This window comes from Buteo buteo, chromosome 16 (genome assembly GCF_964188355.1).
Source record: "Buteo buteo chromosome 16, bButBut1.hap1.1, whole genome shotgun sequence".
Taxonomy (NCBI): domain Eukaryota; kingdom Metazoa; phylum Chordata; class Aves; order Accipitriformes; family Accipitridae; genus Buteo; species Buteo buteo.
In genome coordinates, this window is record NC_134186.1 from 20,768,959 (window position 1) to 20,790,930 (window position 21,972).

The 21,972-nt window shown below is 41.5% G+C and overlaps 1 protein-coding gene across 4 annotated transcripts in view; it reads left to right on the forward strand.

Annotated features, from left to right (window-relative positions):
* Window positions 1-686: 686 nt before the first annotated feature.
* Window positions 687-21,972, forward strand: part of BMAL1 (basic helix-loop-helix ARNT like 1) — a 53,326-nt gene continuing 32,040 nt past the window's right edge. For 2 of the 4 annotated variants that reach the window (XM_075048128.1, XM_075048132.1), the window contains exon 1: window positions 687-833. The gene's annotated coding sequence lies outside the window, so the exon portion shown is untranslated. Of the gene's footprint in view, window positions 834-1,115; window positions 1,206-17,973; window positions 17,999-21,972 lie in introns of those variants that run through there. The other 2 variants (XM_075048130.1, XM_075048129.1) reach the window with 2 other exon arrangements.

Below are 21,972 nucleotides of genomic sequence, written 5' to 3' on the forward strand. Positions count from 1 at the left end.
GGCAGCCCACGCCAACAGGTCGAGGCCGGGCAGCAGCAGGGCCTGCTGCCCGCCCGACAGCGGCCCCGGGCTCCCAGGGCTGCGGCCCCAGGCCGGGCCGGGTCCCGGCGCCCAGCTTTTAGCACTGAGGGAAGGGAGGCGACGCGAGGCCTAGGCCCAGGCGGCCGCCTGGCCGCCCAGGGCAGCGACGCCACGGCCGCCGTGCCGACCTCAGCGCCTCAGGAGGTGACGCCACGGCCCAGGCCGATGTCACACCAACGACTCGGAAGCACGGGCGAGCCCTCGGCGGCGGCACCGAGGCAGTGCAGGGAGCCGCGGCCGGCGCTCCGCCCGCCCGGAGAAGCCGCAGGGAAACCGGCGCCGGCCCCGCCACATCCGGGTCCCCGGCGGCGACTAACGGCCCCTCCCGCCCCGCCGCCGCGCGCGCACGCGCGCCCCCCCCTCCGCCCATCAGCCCCGCCCGCGGCCGCGGGGCGGGATCGAAACTCCCAGCCGCCTCCCCGATTGGCTCCCACTCCAGGGGCGCCCGGGGATTAGCCGCCGTTCAGGAGGGCGGGCGTTGCCCGCTCGCCGACCGGCCATTGGGTAAGGCCGGCGGGGAACCGCTCTCCCGTTGGCGGGCGGGCGCGTCCGGTCCGGGGCCGGAGGAGGGTGCCATTGGCTGGAAAGTAGGTTAGTGGTGCGCCGTTGGGTGGCAAGCCAGGCGGAAAGTAGGTCAGGGACGGGGGCTGCCTGCGGCGGGCGCCGCTCCGGGCGTGCAGCGCGTTGCCGAGGGACGGCGACCCCCGCCCACGCGGGGCAGCGGCGCGGCGAGGGGGCGCGCGGAGCTCGCGGTGAGCCGTTAACGGGCGGTGGGCGACCGGCGGGGGCGGGGTGTGTGGTGGTGGGGGGGGGGGGGGCGCTAACGGGCGGCGGGCGGCGGGGTGAGGGCGCTCCGCGTCCCCGGCTGAGGAGACGGCGGTCCCCCCCGGAGGGTGAGGGGAGGCCGGTGAGGGGCCGGCGCTGCCTCCTCCGGCAGGCCGTGGGGAGCTGCCTGCCCCGGGGAGGGGTCGGGGGCTGCGGTTTCCCCGGCGGGAGGGGGTCGGACCGGGAGATGGGGGGGGGACGGTGGGAGCCCCCGCACCCCCAGCGCCCGCGGCGTCGGTGCCGGGCTGTGCCCCTCGCAGCGGACGCCGGGGCGGGGAGCAGCGAACGGAGCGGCCCCGGTACGGACCGTTTCGGCGGTGTGACAGGACCCGGAGGTGACGGGGCGGACGCGAGTCGCGGCCGTTTTTAGCCGGCCCCGGGCCCGCTGCCGGCGTAGGGGCTCGTCCGGACCCCGAGGGGAGAGCTGGGGCCGGGGGTCCTGCTGGCGGCGCCCCCTCGGCTGGGTGGAGGGGGAGGAAAGGGGCAAACCTGGGGGTCCCGGAGCTCAGTGCCGGGCTGGTTCCTCCTGGCAGGTTTGAGTTATCCCCGTCAGCGGTACGGGGCTGAGGTGGGTCACTGAGCAGCGATGGTGGTGCCCCTCCAACAGGAATGGGGTCCCCTCGACCTCTGTCCCGTGGTCGCTCCCTCGGATCTTTTTTCGGTAAATCGGGTGCCTCCTGATAAAGTCTGCTTTAGGTGAGGCCCGAGGAGCGCGTGTATTACACCCCAAAGCGATGGTAGTGTTCGGAAATTTCTGTGGGTTGTGGCTCTGTTGCACAGTGGCCAGTCCTGCCTTTAGGCAACTGGAGCCAACTCTCCGGTCCCACAACGGTGGGGTTCTTCGTTTCCGAACAGTGCAGCTCGGTTACCTCCTGAATGGTTTTGGTGAACCCTAGGGTCCCGAGGCAGCCCGCCCTGGTGCTGTTGCTTGTCGGGCTGTTTCTGACAGCTGTGTGTGCATCTTTGCTGTCAACAGCAGAAGGAACGTTTTTCTTCAACACTGTATGTAGAATAGCGGGAACGTTAAGGGGGCTTCCCAAGATCAGGATTTTGCACTTGGGGAGGCAGGGGAATCAGTTTGCGTTTTTACTTGCTGAGATTTCTGTTACTTCAGTGCCTCAATTCTAACAGTTCTGGAAAGATTTTAGTGCCTAAAAATAATGGTGAAGAAACAAGTGCGTGCGTTTTCTTGCTTTTGAAGTAAATACGCTTACAGCAATCTGTAAGTATTTTTTTAGTATCCGAGGTAGAAAGGGTCAACTGCAGAGAGCGAGCAGCTTTTTAAACAGTTGTGAATCTAATCTCTTCACAAAAACCATTCAGTCTTTAAGTAGAATTTTTTTGAAATTGTTGGTCCTTGAACATTCAGAACAAAACTACGTTTCCTTTTTTTTAGTAGGTTAGTATTAAAGCAGCTGTCCTGCCTGTTTAGTATGTCTTTTATCAAAAAGACTTTTTAAATGGGAGCAACTGATAATACACAGGCTGCAGCTAAGTTTGTAAGGGGGGGAAAAGAAAGGTTGTTTGTTTTAATTAACTATTAATACTGGCTGTCTCTGTACATGGTCTTGCAGAAGGCTGAGGTTAAAACTCTGCCCTCGAAAGAATGTATGTTTTGTATGCTCTAGGAATATGCAAATGTAAATAGCTATTTGAAATGTCAGAAGCTAGAGACCTCTCATCTGAATATTCTAAACCACAGTTGCCTATTAAGGGGAAAGTCTTTACTACTTCTGAGTTTTGTGGGTTTGCATTTCTCATGACCATTCACAGGTTTTTTTTATGCATACTTGTGGAAATGGAGTGTATAAAATAACCCAATAAAATATTGTGGTTACAGATTAGTATGCTGTTTTATCCCATGTTCTCTTGCACACTGCGCATTTCCATTGTCTGTCTGTGTGACGGTTGTGGTGTATGGTGCTGTGTAGACTCAAGGTCTGTAGAAGTGTGTTGGGAGACTGCCTAGACAAGAAAGAAGTGCCACAGAGAACCTAAGGATAGCTGTTTTGTTTTGTTCGTCCCTACAAGGCCCTTTGGGGGGACACGGGGGTTTCAGCAAACTAACTTAGCTGTAGGTGGGATTCCACAAAGCCAGAGCTGAAGTTGGGGCCTGTTACCACGTCACTGTCACCACCTGCTACCAAGAGACCTGCTGTATTTGGGGACCATTGCTCAGGTTGTATTAGGAAGGTGATATTTGTAGGTGGAGTTTATTGGAGATTTTTTTTCCTTCAAATACCTGCTCTCAAAGATTCTTTTGGGAAATCAGGAACAACTGAACACTCATTGAATTTATTTAGCAGAGCTTAAAGTTACACACACAGAGTTCCTTAACACTATGCAAGACTATGATGACAAAGCCAAGACCTAATGTGTTAGCTGCAGCCTGTGTGCTGCAGATGAGTTAAGACCGTTTTTCACAGTGAATTGATATCAAGCACACTGGATATACCAAGAGACATGTAGCTTAATTAGTTCAGATGAGTACAGAAGCGCTGTTTTCATGCTCGAATTCAATATTTTAAGCTGTTTTCAGCTCAGAGCCAATTGTCCGTGTGGTTACACTTTGAACAGGAGGTACAGGAAAACCTGAAGGAATACATTGTTGTTAAGTAAAACAAAGTGAATTTGGGGCATGCCTTAGTGAATTTATTTTTTAGTTCTGTAACTTAGAAGTTTTTCATTTTTAACCTTCATCATCAGTTTTGTCCATAGTTCTGTTTTTGAAAGAGGGCAGAAAAAATAGTAAAAAGCAGCTACCTGTATCCCCAAGTATTAGAAAGCTCTCTGAAGTTAGTTGTCTTCAATAAAAGATGTCTAAAGGCATATAATATGCAAATTACTGCAAAGAGAAGTGCAAAATAAATACATATTTTTAAGCTTGTGTAGCTTCCTTGTTCTCAATAAGTTTACAGAATGCAAAGAATACTTAAGGTGTCTCTGTTTACTTTAAACATGGTTTGAAACTTTCATTTTGGGCTGTCGTCATACTTAGAAAACTTCAGACTAAAATAATTGGTTTTGATAAATGTAGTAGCTGAGATGATAATGACTGGAATACAGCATCAACTTTTGCACTCAGTTGTTGAAAGCTCGGCTTGATCAGTCCATAGAAATTAGGGTCTATGTTTTGGAGGTGCTTGAAGATGCCCATAAGATGTTTTATGGGATTTTCAAAAGCGGTGAAAGAGCTTTCAGTCTAGGTCTTTCAGTCTTTTTAAGAGTTGCTGTAGATAGATTTTAGATAATGAACTAAAGTAAAGCAGATGTATACTCTGCCTGTTGTGTATATATATATATATATATATATATATATATATATATGTATGTATGTGGTAGTCTTGCATTGCAGTAGTAAATATGTTCCAGGTTTAGTTAGATCAAATGCAAGCTGGTGACTTTTGCATACTCTTGTGGTGTTATGTAGGTGAAGCTCAAGACACTGAAACAGAACACAAAATGATGCACTTACAAAATAAGAATGCTTTTCTTTTTATGAGTTAGTGTATCAAGTTATTTAGAAAGCCTATTTAAGTTTTGTTTGCAATTTTTTTTTTTATTTTGTGGGAGGAAGAGATCCCAGTTGTAATTATCAATTGTTTTTATCTGTATTTAATCACTTTGAATATTGTCAGATGACCTGTGGTGTATATTTAGGTGACCTTTACATTGAATGAAGTGGATATTAAGGTGAATACCTCCCTGGCATGAGCTGCATATTACACCTGCCTTTTTTTTACCTCAGTTTGTTGGAAAAATGCAGTAAGGCTACTTATCCAAGGCCCAGACTTCATCTCCTTGGAAACCTGATCTTTCACCAGATGTTGAGAAATGTAATTTCTGTTTTAATCCATTCTGCAGAAGAACGCAGATCAAAACAGCATCTTCAGGCTTTGTTAGTCTGGAATATTCATTAAAAAAATAGTCTGACATTTCAGTCTTTGTCCCAAAGAAGATCGATAGTTTCTGTTGCATTTGATATTATTTCAAATTTATTTTAGCTCTTGCTAGAATTCCTGTAATGGTTGTATAGTTTAATTCAGTTCAGGAACTGGCTGATAATGTCTCCTTCATGTGTACAGTGCAGGACTGTTTGTGTTCCCTGCCCTTTCCTTGCCTGCAAGGATTCATCTATCTTCTCTATGTTCAGGTCATCTTTTCTCCTTTGCAGCTGCAAAAAGATATTTCTTAGCCAACGCATACAGAATTTGTAACCTTTTCAGTCTCCTGCCATTTGAGAAGCTGTTATTCAATGTCTCTGATGTCAGACACACTTCTAGGTCAGCTGCTGGTGTCAGAACAACTTGTGACCCTGAGCTGAAGCCATGCTGTAGTTTAGTAGGTTGGTCTTCTGTAGGAATGGTGCCAGTAGGCTACTTATAGAGCAAGAAATACCACCGGCAGGATTTTAGAATGGTGAAATAACAAGCCACGTTTCTTGTGGTCTAAGGTGTTGACGTTCCCTACTAACTTTAAAGAAACCCATTCATACAAATATAAGCAGTTGAGGAAGACGGTTGGAGTTTCCATGTTTGTTTTGACAGTATTTTCCTTGCAAATGTTAGCAGGCTCTATTTTCCACAGGTACAAGGCAATTTAGTGGCACGTTGTGTAAAGGAAGCAGCAAACATATTGCTAAATCCTTAACGGTCCTTACTTGGTGCGGCTGTGATGGAAATACATCTTGCAACGTGCAGTTGCTGTAACCCTGGGAAGGATATGTCTGGCAATTCCTAAGCGGTGTGTATTGGCATCATCATGTCTCTCAAATCGCTTTAATAGGAAGGCATTTCATAGTAAGTCATATATGCTTATTCAGTTGCAGCTGTTTGCCTTAATTCCTTTCTATGTCAGCTAAAAATAAGTTAATGGAATCCCTGTATTTTAAAGATTGGATGTGGGCTTGATACAAGACTACTCGGAAGACTCTAAAGTTAGTCTTACCTGTTTGGGACTGATGTAGGTTTTGGAGGGAGAATGAAATAAGACTATCGGAGAACTCGGAAATTAGTATTATTCTTGATCTGAAGTTCTTTTTATCTTGGAAACTTCCTTAAAGTGGCTTTGCCTTTTCTAGTTTGTCTAACAAAAAAAGGACAAGATCAGAAAGACTTTGGTAGAAATTGCTAAATAATGCTGTACTGCAGAATATTAATGGAGTGAAGTGAGAAGGAAAAGTTACTTCCTAGAAAAAACAGGAGAAACTAAAACTAATACACTTTTATTGTAACTTTTTTAGAAGAATGTTTTTTCTGTCTTTTTAAAACTATTGGTTTTCTAGTTTCCTTGAACTGGTTTGGTTGGGTTTTTTCTTGACTTGTTATAAATGGATTTCTCTTTGTTATCTATGGCTTTTTCTTGGAGTGTTATAAAATTTATGACTTCTATTCCAATTTGAAGCAAAACTATAAAAAGTAATAAATCTTTTCTATGTTGCATGTATGCATTGTAGTTGTGTTGAGAGTGACAGCAAAATGGCTTTGGTTAGAGTTATACTTTTATTTTTACCCTTCACTCAAGGACCTCTGATAACTGTGTTATAAATCCCCCTGATATTTTGCCTTTATGCTGCAGTTTGGCTAGATGAAATTAATTCAACGAGAGTCAGTATTAATGCTGTGCTGTCAACACACTTGAGAATATTTTTGTATTATACTCAGGATATGGCCCAAATTCATAAATCCAGAAATTTACTTAAGTTTGACCTTAGGAGGCTCTGGTATCTAGATTTTTTTTTTTCCTTAATGATCTGATAAAGCCTCAGAATGTTAGGCAAACTTGCTGTCCTAGATTAACATTATACTATAGTTTTAATCTATAGCCAGTTTACTATGGTTTTGTGAGTTTTGAAAAGGCATCATCACCTTAATTTTTAAAATCTAAGTGGAGTTTTATGATGTTAGATGCTGTCAAAAACTTGTATTTACAGGCCTTTTATTTCAATTAACAGTTTTTACATAGTATTTAATTTCTAGGGATCCCGTGTGAAATTGGGAAGTTTTAAATTATATATGTTACAACCCTTCATTCTCACAGTGCCATTTTTAGTGAAAAATCATGTGTGAAGAGAAGTATGCTTGTACCCTAGAAGTTGTGCATTAGCTTGGAAGTTATTTATTACAAATAGTGTTGTTTCCTCCCTATTTTTTTTTTAGAGTTTCTCCTAATTCTTGTATTTTCTTCTGCTGCAATGACCAAACTAGCCTCTAAATATTACAGTTTATTTTAGAAACCTGTCAAGTCAGTTCAGTGGTTTCTTAGAGGGACCTGTCACATAAAAACTTTAGAGTTGCTGGAAGTGCTCTCTAATAGTTAAATAATAATCTGTTTGAAATGTTGTCAAATTCTTGCTATGCACTTTGGGTCCAAATTCTAGAAGTTATTTGTATTTTAGAAATACAAGGCCAGCAATTGGATATTCCTATTTTTAATAGGAAGAGAGAAATAAGAGCAATGAGTTTATGCAAGTTTGGGTTTATGCTGGAATTTTCTGTTTCACCTCTGTTAGAAATGCTTTTATATAAACATTTTTTTCCCACATCCGAGACATGTGCAACTTGGTGAGCTTGTCTGGCCGGAGAACAGTCTGAAGAAAGATGGGTTTTTCCCTATTATAGCATTTAAAAATCTAGTTCAGTCTGTTTAAGATATCCCAGCTGGCAATAGAGAGTCTTCAATTACTGTACTTGGCATTGTGTGTTGAATGAAGTAATTCCTATCCTAATTTATCTGCCTTGACCATGAGACTCTTCCATAGCAAATGTCTGCTTTATTTTCTTAGCTGGAGTAGCTCTTTGTTCGTCCTACTGTAACTTTTTTGTCATCATCAAGAATAAGATGGGGGTGGGGGGGGAATAGAGGAGAACATTACAGCAGTTGGCTGTTGGAGAAACTGGTGTTCCTACGTTCCCGTTCGCAGTAGAGATTATCAACTAACCAGCTCAGAGCAAATTTTAACAATTGTATATGGCTCTTGCCACCATGCAAGTTTTATGACTGTGTCCTTTATATATAATGTTCCTCCCAAGAATTCTAGTCTGACTGATGAATTTTTGCAGACTTTCAAGCACCTGTGTGGGAAATCCCACTTTTCAGGGCAGTGTCACCAGGGCTATGCTCAGGTACTTGGACAGGACAAAAAGCAAAAACCCATGGCCAAAAAGAATTCTCTGGTTTTGGTGCCCAGCAGTTTGTCCTATAGTGACACTTGACACCTTTGCAACATCCATTGACAGTTGGATGAATTTGGACAGTAGTTTTGATGATCATTTGAGCTGGATTGCTATGGACAATGTAGCCCCATCAACACTCCAACTCCTTCCTGGCTAACCATTTCCATCCATGTATCCTGTCCCTCTGCTCCCTGGTGGAATATGTGTTTGGGCAAAGGTACTGGACTGGGGTATCTGCTGTGGCTCAAGGATAACTTTTTTCCCCCAGAGACTGATTGGAGATTACTCAGTCCACTGATAGCATACAACTTGTGGCTTCATAAAGATTTCTGCTTTTGTAGGTTAGGAAACGGCACAACTCATGAAACGAGTAGTTCTGAAGGAGAGGCAGTGAGTGTGAAGAGTGCTGTTTTAAATATGTTACACTGCAGTATTGACATGGAAGAAGAGGATTTATGGCCGAATATGTTTGGATTAAGCTGTGTTGGGTCATTTCTTTCATAAATCTACATAAAAATTTGATTATAAAATTGGTTTTGATACTGATACCCAGAAGACAGAAAAATAAGCAACTTTTTACTTTCATCTCTGGAGCTGTACAGTGGAGCTTTTCACTATTTATTGTGCCGTTTTATAAAATTGTTTTTCATAACAAGAAAGAAGTAATTCGGCTAGACCTCTGACTCTTTTCCCTTTCCCCTTACTGGCCCATGTGCTTCTGAGTTTCCAGATGAACAAATATAGAAGTGTTTCAGATACGCAAATCTCCGAGGAGCTCATTCGCCACGATCACCTGACTCTACCGGAGCTGAACACTTACACATCCAAGTTGTTGTCAAACTGATAATTTATCTAAAAATGGCAGACACCCAGCAATGTCTCCAGTTAGGCTTGCCAGGAAATCTGGAGGAAATGGAATACAGGAAAGAGACTGAAAGGAGGAAGATTTTCTTTTCCACCAAGACAGTCCAACGTTTGGACTTCGGTCCACTAATTGTGCACACCTCTGCTCCCTATTTGGAAGGGGAGCTGCCTGTTTAAAAAAAAAATTATCTTGAATTGCTGTTTAAGAATTATTCTCTAACTTGGCATAAATCTCATCTTGCTGTCAGTTTGTCCACATATTGTTTTCTGGAAGCAAAACTCTAAAACCTACTTGGGCCTCGCTTCAGAGAAATACTGGCACCTTAGCTTGTTCTTGATGTTCTTATCAAATAGCCATTCAGGGGAATTGTCCTTGTGTTCAGTGACATGACAATCTGTTTTCTGTATGGCTGTGATGTATGCTTTTTAAAAAGATTTACTAAAACTTTTGAACTTTATATGGAATATAAATGGAAAGGAAGAAGAGGTTTAAGTCAGCAGGTAACAGGAGAATCTGTGCCTTCTACTTAAAATGAATTCATGACATTTTTTTCCCTAGAGCATGTGAACACTAGTACAGACCAAATAGTTGCACGTCTCAGAAAAAGGCAGGACAAAAAACCCTTCCATGTAACAGAAAAGCAAGGAAAAAGTGCCTATTGGTATCTCATTAGAGACCTACATAGCATTGTAGCATATTGATGATCTTTTGTCTCTTAGTGAACTTGCCATTATTCAACCTTACAAGACTTTTGACATTCCTTTAAATGCTTAAGTTAGTCTAGAAGAGTTCCAGGTGCTTTTTAGGCAAAATTAATATGCCCTTTAGAACAGGATTTGCTCAGGCAAGTAGTTAAGCCTCCATGGATTCATTCACGGTGTGCTGTAAAACTTGTGTAATCTACTTCCTTTGGCATGGCTTTCAGATGCATACTTATTTTTTGAAAAAAAATATGTTGTCAGTCATCTGACTTGTTGTCTAGTTTTAGGATATTTCTGTGGCTTGCTAGATCCCTGTAGTCCTAAACATACTGGAATGATGGTGTTCCTTGACAAACCTGGAAGAGTACTGGTTTCTGTTAGTTGTTAATGAAACCTATTTTTCCATTTTTCTGCTTAATTTTGTTTGGTGACTTTGGAAAACCTGGTAACTGGTCTCTTAACGGGTCTCTGCCTTTATTTACACACACACACAAAAAAAAATAAATTAATTCCCCCCCCCTTAAAGTTGCCTGTGTGGCTTTTTGTTATCCTTTTGTCTCAGTTCTGTGAGTGCTCTGTTAGCTTTTTTTGGTGTGTGTATTTTGTGACGGTGATCTTTTGGAACGATGCTGTGTTGGCAGCCAGGTCAGAGAATATTGGTGTAAGTTCTCAGGTTTGTCTATAGGAGCAGCTGGTGAGTGGATTTCAGAGACTTTTAGGAGCAGAAAAAGGAACTTCCATGGCTTTCCAACACCTGGAAGAATCTTGATGGACTAGCAGGTTTCTACTTGAAGAATAAATATTAGGGATAAATACAGTTAACTTTAATTGTCCTTTCTAGCAAACTTTGTTCTGTGTTGTAGTGAAGGACCGTAGTTTTCCACCTTCAGATACAACACAGCATATCCCCTTTAACTCCTCCCTATGACGTAATTTGGCTGAGTCTTTGGCAACAGCATGTAAGCTTCTCTTCAGTCATTCTTTATGGTGTAGTTCTGTATTTTCCACGCATCCTTCCAAAAGTGGACTCATCAGAATCATTTCCACGTGTGAGCTAATCATTGTCTTCCACTCTTAAAAGGGGTGATCAGTTAGTTCCTGCTGGCTTCCTATATTACTGTGCTCTGCTTATCTTGATAGTATTCACAATCCTACTTCTCAGTCTGTAAACATCAGTCATCTCAGTACAATTATATTTTGATGTTTTTATGTGCTGCTTTAATATAGAACAATGTTTCTTAAACCTAACTTACCTGGATGTTGAGTAGCGTTCATACAGGTTCTTCTTGACTGTGCTCCTATGTATTGGAGATAGATTTAACTTCAGTGTGGATAGAAGAGCCTTCTATAAAAGGAGTAAATTTATTCAAAATGGCAGCTCACAAACAAAATAAATACCACTTTTCAGACTGTTTCTTGAATACTTCTATTACACTGGAGGTTTTGTAGACTTATTCTTACTGTAATATCCCTATAGAAGTTAACTCGTGTGTTCTTATGTTCAGGTGTGCATTTGCTAGGTAAGTTGTATGTATGCTTACTTTTGAGCTCATCATCTCTCCCCCTACTTTGTACAATGCTGGTACTTGTTTGACTCCCTGAATCACCTTACCGTGATATACTCAAGCTTGTAGCTTTTGTAAAAATTTTTTTTTTGGCAGGATTAGTTTTAATCTATTTTGGCTCTCCGAACAGTTCACTGTGGGGTTAGGTAAGCATCCGTGCTATATGGGAGTACACACCTGAAAGATGAAGCTAGGAGGTTAACAGCTCTTGCGGTCACACTTCAGTTGCAAATCTAAACGTTTAACCCTTTATAACTTCTCAACTGATTAAAAAAAAAAAAAGGTAAGAATTCTGTCACATGAATCTCCCAAGAGAGGTCTGTGCTGCACTGTAAAAATCCACATATACCTATATTAAATAAAATAGCTAACTGATTCATACAGTTATTGTTTGTGATCTAAGCAAGGATTAGTCAGTAGCATTGTTTCTGGCAATTTCCATGTGGCTTTGTCCCTGATGTTACGCTAGTTAGGATCTGTATCAATTATATGATGGCAGAAGAGACTCTTACTGGTGAGAGAGCCAAATGGTGCAGGTTGTTCTATTTAGTTATCACTCCAACAGTCTATGTTGCTTGATAAGATCTTGCTTAAGGAATATACATGCCATTTCTAACTAGCTGCCAAATAGCTGTATCTGTGTATCACACTTAAGGTGAAGGTTTGAAGTGACTGAGGGTGGGAGGAATTTACTGACTGGCAGTTCCCAGTGCAGCGTTACAGAGAGGTAGACAAATGAATTTTTGGCTTGGTAAACAAGGATATCAAGCTGCAGTCAAAGGTAGTTTGATCTATGTATGATGTTAATTATGTCATAACTTTAATACTTTCCTGGACTTCATAAAGTGTTTATAGAAAAATGAAGAGTTCAAGGAATGAACTGTGTTTTGCAAACATAATCTTAGAGCATGAGATCAAAGAAACGCAACTAAACTTAGTTAAAGGAGGGAGAAGCAATTCACTGGATTCATCCTGCAGTTAATGGCCTGATAAGGTTACCTGGTAGAATAAAATGAATAAGCTTTAGTAACTGGTAGGTGACCTACTCAAATTCAGACTAGAAAAGTGGGAAGTTTTGAACAAAAGGAACTAAGCTTTGGAACAGAAAAGGTAGGAGGAGGGTAATAGATTCTTGCAACATACCAGTTCATCCAGGATATCTTTCTAAAATAAACTTTGGCCTGAATTACAGCATATCAGTTTGTTGTATAAAATAGCAGATGAGGTTGCCTCCTATTGCAGAGGAGATCAGAATACATGATCGTACAAGGGAACAAATCTGAATGAACCTGCTATTGGTATTAAGGTAAAACTAACATAACTTATCTCTGTGCTACTATGTGCTTGAGTAGAAGGAAGCTGAAGGGCATACAGCTTTAACTGGTCTGTGAAGGAGAGGGAGCCAGGCCAGAAAGACTTGTAGCAGAGAGGAGGGGACCATCCATAAAGACTCTTGCAACCTTTCTTCAAGTTAAAAGGTTAAAAATACTACTGGGGATTCTCATATTGTTATTCTGTAAGGCATAGATAAAATGTAATATCTAAGAGTTTTGTTCAGCAATACTAAAAAGCTAAGCCAACCTTGCCGTTGGTCTTTAATCTTACTAATTAAAGGGAGCAGAATACAACACTTCTTTATTTTGAAATAAGAATATCAAGTTTCAATACCAATGATTTGTATGAGAACAAAATTTCAAGTGCTGATACTTGATGGAGGCAAAAGGAGGAGAAAAGCCTGAGGAGTTGATATTCATGTTCAGGAAAACAAAGATGTGGTGATTTAACATGAAGATAATGAAAGGACATTTATATTTGCTAGTTAAGTTACTCAAGGTAAATATTTTCTGTTTAGTCAGTTACTTCAGAATTTATTAAATATAAACTTAAGCTTGTACCTCTAGGGACAAAGAATAAATTCAACACACATGGAAGAGGAGACAGAACCCATGAAGACAGCTGAAGGGGCTTTAGCAGATATCCTTAAAAAATATTTCAGTTGAACACCAGATGAGTGACTGAGGCAAAAACACATACAAAAAGGGTATGTATTTCTCTATTAAAGTCAGGGCGAAATAGTGCATGAGACTCTAGATCATGTTCTGAAGTGAACATTGCCAAAAAATAGGACTCTGAAAAAAGCCAGAAATATTTATATCTAGTGATTAGTATATGATCCCCTGAAATATGGGATTCTTTTCTATTCTATTCTAAGCTTGTTTGTCTGGTTGGGATTTTCCCCATGTGTTATCAGTAACAGTTTCCCTACTTTGCTGGCTCCTTTGGCCTCTTTTAAAGAAGAGAATTGTGAGCTCTACTTGATGATTTGAAATTTAATTTCATTCTGTAGGCAAGACTTCAGGTGAGCGGAGAACTGTGTGTATTAACTGAAGTGCTTAGCAAGGGGAAGGATGGGACTACTGTTCTCAGTGTTTGAGTGGTTTGTGCCTACTGAGTTTTACATGGTTCTCTGCTCAGTGCTATTGTTTCTAGGTGCTGCATAGGAATTTAGTTGTTAAAACTGGGTTTGAAATTCCACTTACGAAAGCAGATACCTAACATATAAATCTTGTTTCCTATATTAGACTATTTTTTTCTGATATGCTAAGCTTTTACATTCACCTTGCTAAACTCGGTGTAATGTATACTGACTGAATTTAAATCTTCCACCTGGTGTTAGGTGATGTTATGGTGATAACTGCAGGTTGGTTGACTTAAACCAGAGGTAACCTAGAAAGGTTTTTCTGAGGATGTTGTATACTTTACACTTTCACTATGGATATTCCATGTATGTCATACCTGTAAGTAGAAGTTTTCTCTGAATACTTAGACATTGACATAATGTTCTTTTGCTAATACAGAAAGAAGGTAAGAGTGACTGCTGCATGCCATAACGAAGACCTGTTTCCTGTAGAGTCTTGTATCCAGCAGTGGCTGTGAGTGGCTGCCTGGTGAAGAGGAAGATTAGGGCAAGCAGGTGTCCTCTGATACTGGCCCACAGTTATTTTCAGCTCAGGGACTTCACAAGCCAGATGTGGTAGTAACCCTCAGCAGAATTCCTTTCTGTGAACTGGTCCTACCTCTCTCTTTGGAAACCACGTGAACTGCTCCTACCTCTCTCTTTGGAAACCACATGAACTTCTAGCATTCCTCTTATTTGGTAGAGAGTGTCTACAGCCTACCACCTCGTGTGAAGAGCTGTGTTGTTTTCACCTTTTCGGCCAAGCTTTGTTTGATGTCCCTGTGATATTTGATGGTTTTCTAGACCTTGGTCCTGTCGATTTTCTAAGCTGAAAAGTACTAGCTTACTTCATTGTTCCTTATCCGGAAGTCATTGCCTGTCTTGTTCCACTAAGTGAAACTAGAAAGTTTTCCATTTTCTAATAAATTTAATTGCTGTGGATTTGTTGGATTATAACCAAGTCGTCCTCCGTAATGTTCAGGAGCTGTAAATGATTACGAGCATTTGTAAGTGGTAACTAAGGGACTGCATTATTAATATTTGGCACAAGCCCGCCACTTGCGGAAATAAGATCATCTAAACCTACTTAAACTTTTTGGGGAGGAACGTGAACTGTCTAGTGATCCTTCCTAGGTCCTTGGGGATCGGAGTGCGTAGGTCGTGGAATGTTCTCCTTTGGACTAAAACAATGGGTTGGAAAAACTTCTGCTTGCAACTGTTACTCAGATGTCTCTTTGCTCTGTATTGCATCCCCTCTTCATTTGGAGGAGGAGGGGGGTGTTGCATGGGTGGGTCTTTGATCCAAGCAAAATCAGTCATAAAAAAAATAAAAAAATGCAGCCTTCAGTTTTACCAAGAGTCCTTCTGTGGTGTGTGTGGCTATGTTTTGTTGTGGTTTTTTTTCTGAACAAGTTTTCTTTCTCTTTTGCCTGTGTTTGGTGTTGGCAGGGTTCTTTTAATATGTGCTTTTTTTTGGTTTTGGGTTGGGTTTTTTTTGTGGATGACACACTGTTCTTCCCCACTTGCTGTGTTGTCTTTCTTTTTTTTTTTTTTTTTTTTTTTTTTTGTAACAGTTGAGATGTCTGCATGGCATAAGGACCCTATTAAGTGAATTGCTGGTGTTTCCTGATCATTCCTCTGCATTTATTAAGGGCTGTCATGATTTGGTAATGTAAGTCTTTGTTCTAAATACAACAGCAATTTTAAAGCACTTTTTCAGTTTCAGTTGTAATGTGAAGGTACACATTCAAACTTGACAGTTGATTTAAATTAGAAATCATAGATTTAAAAGCCTGTCTGGAAAAATGCAAGTCTGAGGCTTGCATCCAGATGTGTCTCTGGCAGCTGAATGTCGCAGGTTTAGAAATTTGGTGGTTCTCAACATTAGCATTAATGTATGCACAAAAAAGCACAAAAAGGGAGTATGTTTTATCAGCCTTTTCTGTAAAAGGCTTTCCTGTTGCTGTAGGCCTTTTTCAAGAAAATAAAGCGTATACTCCCACCGAAGCAATGAATATAGAGTGGATAGGAATGTTCCTCTACTGTGCCTATATATTCATAACTTGTCATTCACAAAAGAACAAACTCCTGAGCAGAGAAAAATGTCACAGTGCAGGTATGGATCAGTAGAAAGGTTTCACCACACTTTGCCGTGCTCAAACCATGTGGGGATTTGCCTGTTGAAAACAAATCCTGCTGGAGTGCTGTGAATAAGCTGGAAGTGCAGTTACAGGATGTAGCGGGGGTATTTTAACCACTTACTGCTGTTGAAGGGGTCAGTTCTGCCCCTTCCCATCTTTGGGGATGTCTCGCCCCCTTGCTTTGTGCTGGTTCTGGGTATCATCTGACCTTTCAGTAAGATGGCTGAGTTTGCTAACCCCCCAGAAGACTGTGCTTTCTGTCAAGTTATTATTATTCAGCCTGATGAGCAGATGGATTCGACACACTGTGCAGACAGGCTCTGGGGACTGTATAAAGTCTGTGCTAGAAAGGAAATCTGAGGGAAGGGTGACAAGGAAGAGAAGAAGAAAGGGAGTGAAGCCATCCATTTGATGGCACTAGGATGTTATGTCAGCTGTTCTGTGGAACTTTGCTGTGTGGTTTTCAACAGTATCTCATGCTTCTCCTAAGCTAAATAAATACAACTTTTTCCAAGCCATATAGCTGTTACTGAGGTACTTACACTCTGGACATGAATGTGAAAGACAGGAAGTATTCTGCATGGTTTTTCCCTAAATTATCACTTGATTTGCTCCACCAGGTCTTACTCTGAGTGCTGTGATTTACAAAGTCTCAGAAGCAAAAATTTCCTAGATATTGGCTTTAGGAAAGTGTACATTGTACGGTATTTGGGGCACACCTTGGAGATGCGTCACATTGCACAGTTTATCCAAGTAAGAGAGAAGGAAACATAAAAAGTAGCTAGCGCTGCGGCAGAAGATGCCTAGAGTATGTCACTCATGCATTCAGTATACGGTATGGTGACACATCTAACTTTACTTTTAATATCCTGTTAAAGGACTTTTTAGTTGTCATTTTGGTTTCACAGTCACTTGAAACTGGTGCAAGCATGATGTGAGACTGGAAGAAGCTGTCCTGCAGCCATGGGTGCCTTGTCCCGTAGCAGTACTAAGCACCGCTGTTGGTTGTGTGCTGAATGGGTAGTCTTCAGCTGTAGCAATTCTGCTCATAATGCACTGTATCAGTATTAGTGCTGGCCCTAGGGGGGTGCTGGGAACTTGCCCTACTTCTCAGTGTTTGCTCTTGCTGCGGTTCCTAACTGCTTTCTGTGAACCTCTCTGAAGAGCAGAGTATTGGATAATGCCACAGTATGAGCTGTCATAACTCTGAAATGCTGCCTTTCTCAGTGTTAGCAGCACGTCGCTCATTTAAAAAACAGGATTTCGGTAATGGGGGAAGTTATTATTTCTGAAGCATTAAACAAGACTGAATGGTATGTGTATCTTTTTTTGATGTTTGTGTCTTTGCATGTTTTACAGAAAACATGCAAGTGCTAAATTGTTGAAGTGTCTCAGTTTTCACTAGTTTGATTTGGATTTAACTGGCAAATAGTGTGACTTCAGGAAACCAAACTGCTGACCTTATTTATGTTAGTGCTTATTATTGCTCCACATATCAAAGGGACTCTGGATGCAGAGACAGGTGGCTGAGGCTATTTGCATGAGTGTGTGTGTGGAGGGGTTATTTTCTTAAAACTGGAACTTTGTAAATAATTTCAAGTTGTAAATTTCTCCATTTCCATATGTAAACTTTGTTAACACATACAGTAGCTATGCCATCATTGTATGTTCTTCTGCAGCTTTTTTCTGCAGCTTTTTTTTTTAAGCAGACTACCTACTCATATAGTTAACAAAAAGCTGTGATGCCTTCCTATCCAAAAGCCACTGGTATAGTGGGAGAACAAAAATTAAGTTGAGCCTCTAATACAGTACTGAGATAGTCTGAAGGAAGAAATATTGATGTTCATATGGATGTGATGCATATGTGTTTGACAGCTGATTTTGTGTCAAGTCCAAAACAGCTTTTAAGAAACCAGTGGGGAAAAATGAACCTGTCAGGGATATGTGTGCTAGAGGAAACAGTAGAGAGGCAGCTGGGTGGGGAATACCCCAGCTTGGTTCCAGGCAAGCTGAGAATATCTTCCTTTTCCTAAGGCTTACTTTAGGATCAAGGGGAAACTGACAGCCTCTCGGCTTTTCTTTGTCAGGCTGGCAGAGTGCTGAGAGCAGGGACGGCTTCTTCCAGCCAGGGATGGAATTTAGCAGGACCGGAGGGAGTGTTGCAAAAGCTGGAAATGAAAGTATAAGGTATAAATACAACCACCTGTGTCTACACTCATTTGTGTGATTTTTTTGCCCTTATTGTTTCTATGCTTTGTTCTTGAAGATACAAAGTCTTTAGTTGTAGTTTGTTTGGCAGTAGATCTCTGAATGAAAGGTTTCACACATGCCAAATGCATTTGGGTTTGTTGCAGTAATAATGCTACTAGAAAACAGAATCAACTGTATGTCTAACAATATTTGGACCAGGCGATTCAATCGAAAGGAAAATGCAGGAAACTATGTTTGTCACCTTAATAAATGCACTTCAGAGACTAAAAGAAGTGTGTAGTGGTTCAACCTATTAAACTGAAAAATGGCTAACATGCCTGAATACATAAACTTTAGAAGTCAAGTGAGGAAATATTACTTAGGTAATATTAGTCATGCCAGAGCTTGAATGTATTGTCTAGTTTTGATGCCTACAATGCTCTAATCTGAGGAGGGGAGGAAAAAAGTGAAAACCTGACAAAAGCACAGAAGGATTTGGTGACTGGAAGCTGGGGTAACTAATGGAGTACTAAAATAGTGCTTTACCAGTGAGAAGAGTGGATTGAGTTAAAGCTTGTTCTCACTTGAAATCTTTTAAATCAAGACATCCTACTGCAAGTTATATTAAAGCACAAGCAGTAGTTATAAGCTTGAGGAAGAAATCCTAGAATGGGTTCCGTGTGTGCCAAATCACTGATCAGACTGGGTAAGTATTAGAGTGTGAACTGACATACAGCTTCTACCTTTGAAGTAAATGAGGAGGTGTTTTGCTAGACTGGTATTTCATATAGATACCTTTTAGAAGACACATTTCTTAGACCGTGAGAGGATTTTGCCTTTGCCATTGAAAGACAGCTTTGGAGATCATGAACTACAGGAAGAATATTTGCCAAATTGTGAGGCTACAAGAGCTTCGCTTAGCTACAGTAAGGAAATTGAACTTGCCCACAGCATATCACAGTCATAATAATACTTACAATGAACAGTTAGGCTTTGGGACATTTATTCATAAGCTCTAAATTAGAAGATGCATATTTAACTGCATGAAACGTAACCTGTTCAGTTCGGGTAATCGAAAGGTTAAGATATCCTTAAAACTTGTATCTAAAGCATCTGTCCATTATAAACTAGTGCTCATATTTAGGAGTCAGATGAAATCTTGAAACAGAAAGCTGCATCTTTTGGGCTGCAAGTGCAAAAGGTAGGCATTCCCAGTTGTGACTTAAAGATGCATGGATTTGTAAATTCCCACTGTTCATGTAAACATGAGGAGTGAGTTAAGTAGCTTACCTACTTGTTACCTTTTATGCTTGTCCTGCTCTAGAAATGTCAGTCCAGGTTCTCTGCAGTCCTCTAAGGGAGTAATTTCTAATTTTCTAAAAATTTTTGCTTTGAAGTTGACTCTACAGTGCAGCACAAGATAAGACATCTTATTTTGTTGACAGATCAGAAGCAATGTGTACAACTTGGGAGGCTTCACAGAACCACTGCCTCCTCAATTGAGAGGGTTTTGTTGTTTTGTGGTTTTGGGTTTTTTTTCCTTTTTGTTTTTGTTGTGGGTTTTTTTAAGGTTTCTGATCAAAGCGTGCTGGAAGTACATGAGCTACTAAAGAAGTCAACAATAACTTTGGTTAGGTTTTTACTTAAAGCATATTAATGCTGGATAAGTGATTTATACACGATAGGATGGATTTCCCTCTGTTTTTCATACCCCCCCTCGCTTCCTCCACCCGCCCTCTGAATCCTTTGGAAGGCTTAGGATTGACGAACAAGGATTGCCTTCAGTGGTTGTGAAACAGTACCTCCTTCACATGTTGGAGGCTGGACCTGGCTTGGAAGCTCAGTTTGAGAATTTCACCTAAGTTTGTATTTCAGTAATTGAGGGAGTAGATTTTTTAGTGGTTGTTGATTTTTACTTTAACTGTGTATGAGTCTGTCATTATTAAAAGAGTAACTGATTCTGGTGTTAAATGAGTAGAATTAGATGTCTGGACCAAAGCACTTGAAGTTTCTGTTGTCTATTAATTTTATATCTTCCCACCCTCCCCAATGTTGAAAATATAATACTTTGTTCCTTCCCACACATGCACAAAGTCTTCTGAAGGATTGGAATAAATGAATATTAAATACTACATCTTAACATAGATTTTGTGAACTTACTTTACCAGCATTTAACATTGGTGGACGCCATTTTTGATGTGAAATATAATTTTTTTTGTTCTATAACTTGCAGTACAGAAATTCTGGGGTGCTGTGCTGAACAAAATGTCAGTAGTGTTGTCTTTAAGTTGGTTTGGTTTGTGGGGTTTGTTTGTTTTTTAAATAATTAAAAACCAATATTGAGCTCAGTCCTTTTCCTACAAGCAGCTGTTCTCAGAATAACTGATTTTTATTCCATTTCAGTTGTATCCATTTCCAGTGAAATCAAACTGGATGTTTTTAATCAGCAGGACCTGTTGAAATAAGGCATCCAAAGGCACGAAGGAGTGTGCTAATTGAGAGTGGATCTTGCATTGATAGTTATACCTGCGTGTAATTCTCAATGTAATTTTTCCTATTCTTTGTAGGAGATCCGCTGTTATCTTAGAGATTTCGTATGACGGCTATACTTTTTTGGAAAAGCCTCCTGAAAATATCCATCTTCTTGACATTTGAGATGAAATCTGAAAATATATTTCTAGCATACTTGTGGGGATCTCGGTGTGTCTGTAGAATGTCATAAGGCACCCAGTAAAATGTTTGCACAGCTCTGAGGCAGAGTTTGCTGATTCCTGCTCTAACTAGTGACATCTGAACTGGTTACTCTTGTTCTGGCCACTGTGGTTGAGCTTAGGAATTACTTGAGCACTGATATACCCAGCATCTAGTGATGTGAGGACCAGTATTTGATGCTTCCGGAAGCCTGTAGAGAGGCTATAGTTTGCTTCACGTGTATGTAACAGCCTTGTTTGGTAGGTGTGCTGCAGAAATCCTTTGAAACCTGGTCTTCCAAGAAAGGCTAGTCCATTTTGTTTTCCGTGTGGAAGCAGTTTTTGGAAGCCTAAGGAGTACACGTACTGAAGGATTGATTGTTGAAGTAGGCCAAGTTCCTTTGGTAAAAGCAGCACGTTAGTACTGATTTCCAAGAGTGTGCATCACCACCTTTTCACAAGGGCTTGATTAGTTTCTTTGTGATGTTTCCTTTTGATGGCTGCCCAAAATGAAATATCCAAACAGGCTAACATAAGCTTGCTTCGAAGAATAAGAGCTCAAAGAGTCTAATCTTGGCTGGCAAGAAGCTTATGCTAGATCAAGCTTTCAATAATGATTGCAAACTAGCAAGCTTTGTTGAAACACTCTGTTAGCTGGGATTCCCTGAATAGGCAGAGAGGCAAATGGTCTTGAGATACGAAAGGAAAAGAAATCTCTTGTGTCTGAGGGTCAGCCGGTTAGTCAGGATGCTGCTCCTGATGATGATAGAGTCTCCAGACCCAGTGACTGTTCCAATGGAGGGAAATACTTCATAGCACAGACAGACCCCTTTCAGTCTAAACACGTTTGATTCCTGGAAGTGGTATGGGTTGCCTTTGGTTTTGTTCCAGTTTTCATTTTCTGCTGTGCAGATGGTCCATATCGCCATCCATAAGGCCTTCCCATGGGGCTTGCACCAGCCTTGAAGCAAACACTTACCTGCTTCACCGAGAGAAGAACATGAGCCAGGATTTTGAGGGGTTGTTAAATCTGTCTGGTTCTCTTTCAAGAACCAGCCTCTTTTCCTTTCTTTCCATGCTGTCTGAAGCTTCATACTCGGATGCAGACAACACAAAACAGGGAGGAGTGACCGATACACCACACGGGTGTGCTACCCATCAGAGGGATCTCTACAGGCCAGAAGAAAGGGTTGACAAGAACTTTATGAAGTTCAGCAAAGCGAAATGCCAAGTCCTGCACCTGGAGAGGAAAAACCCCGTGACCCAGTACAGACTAGGGCT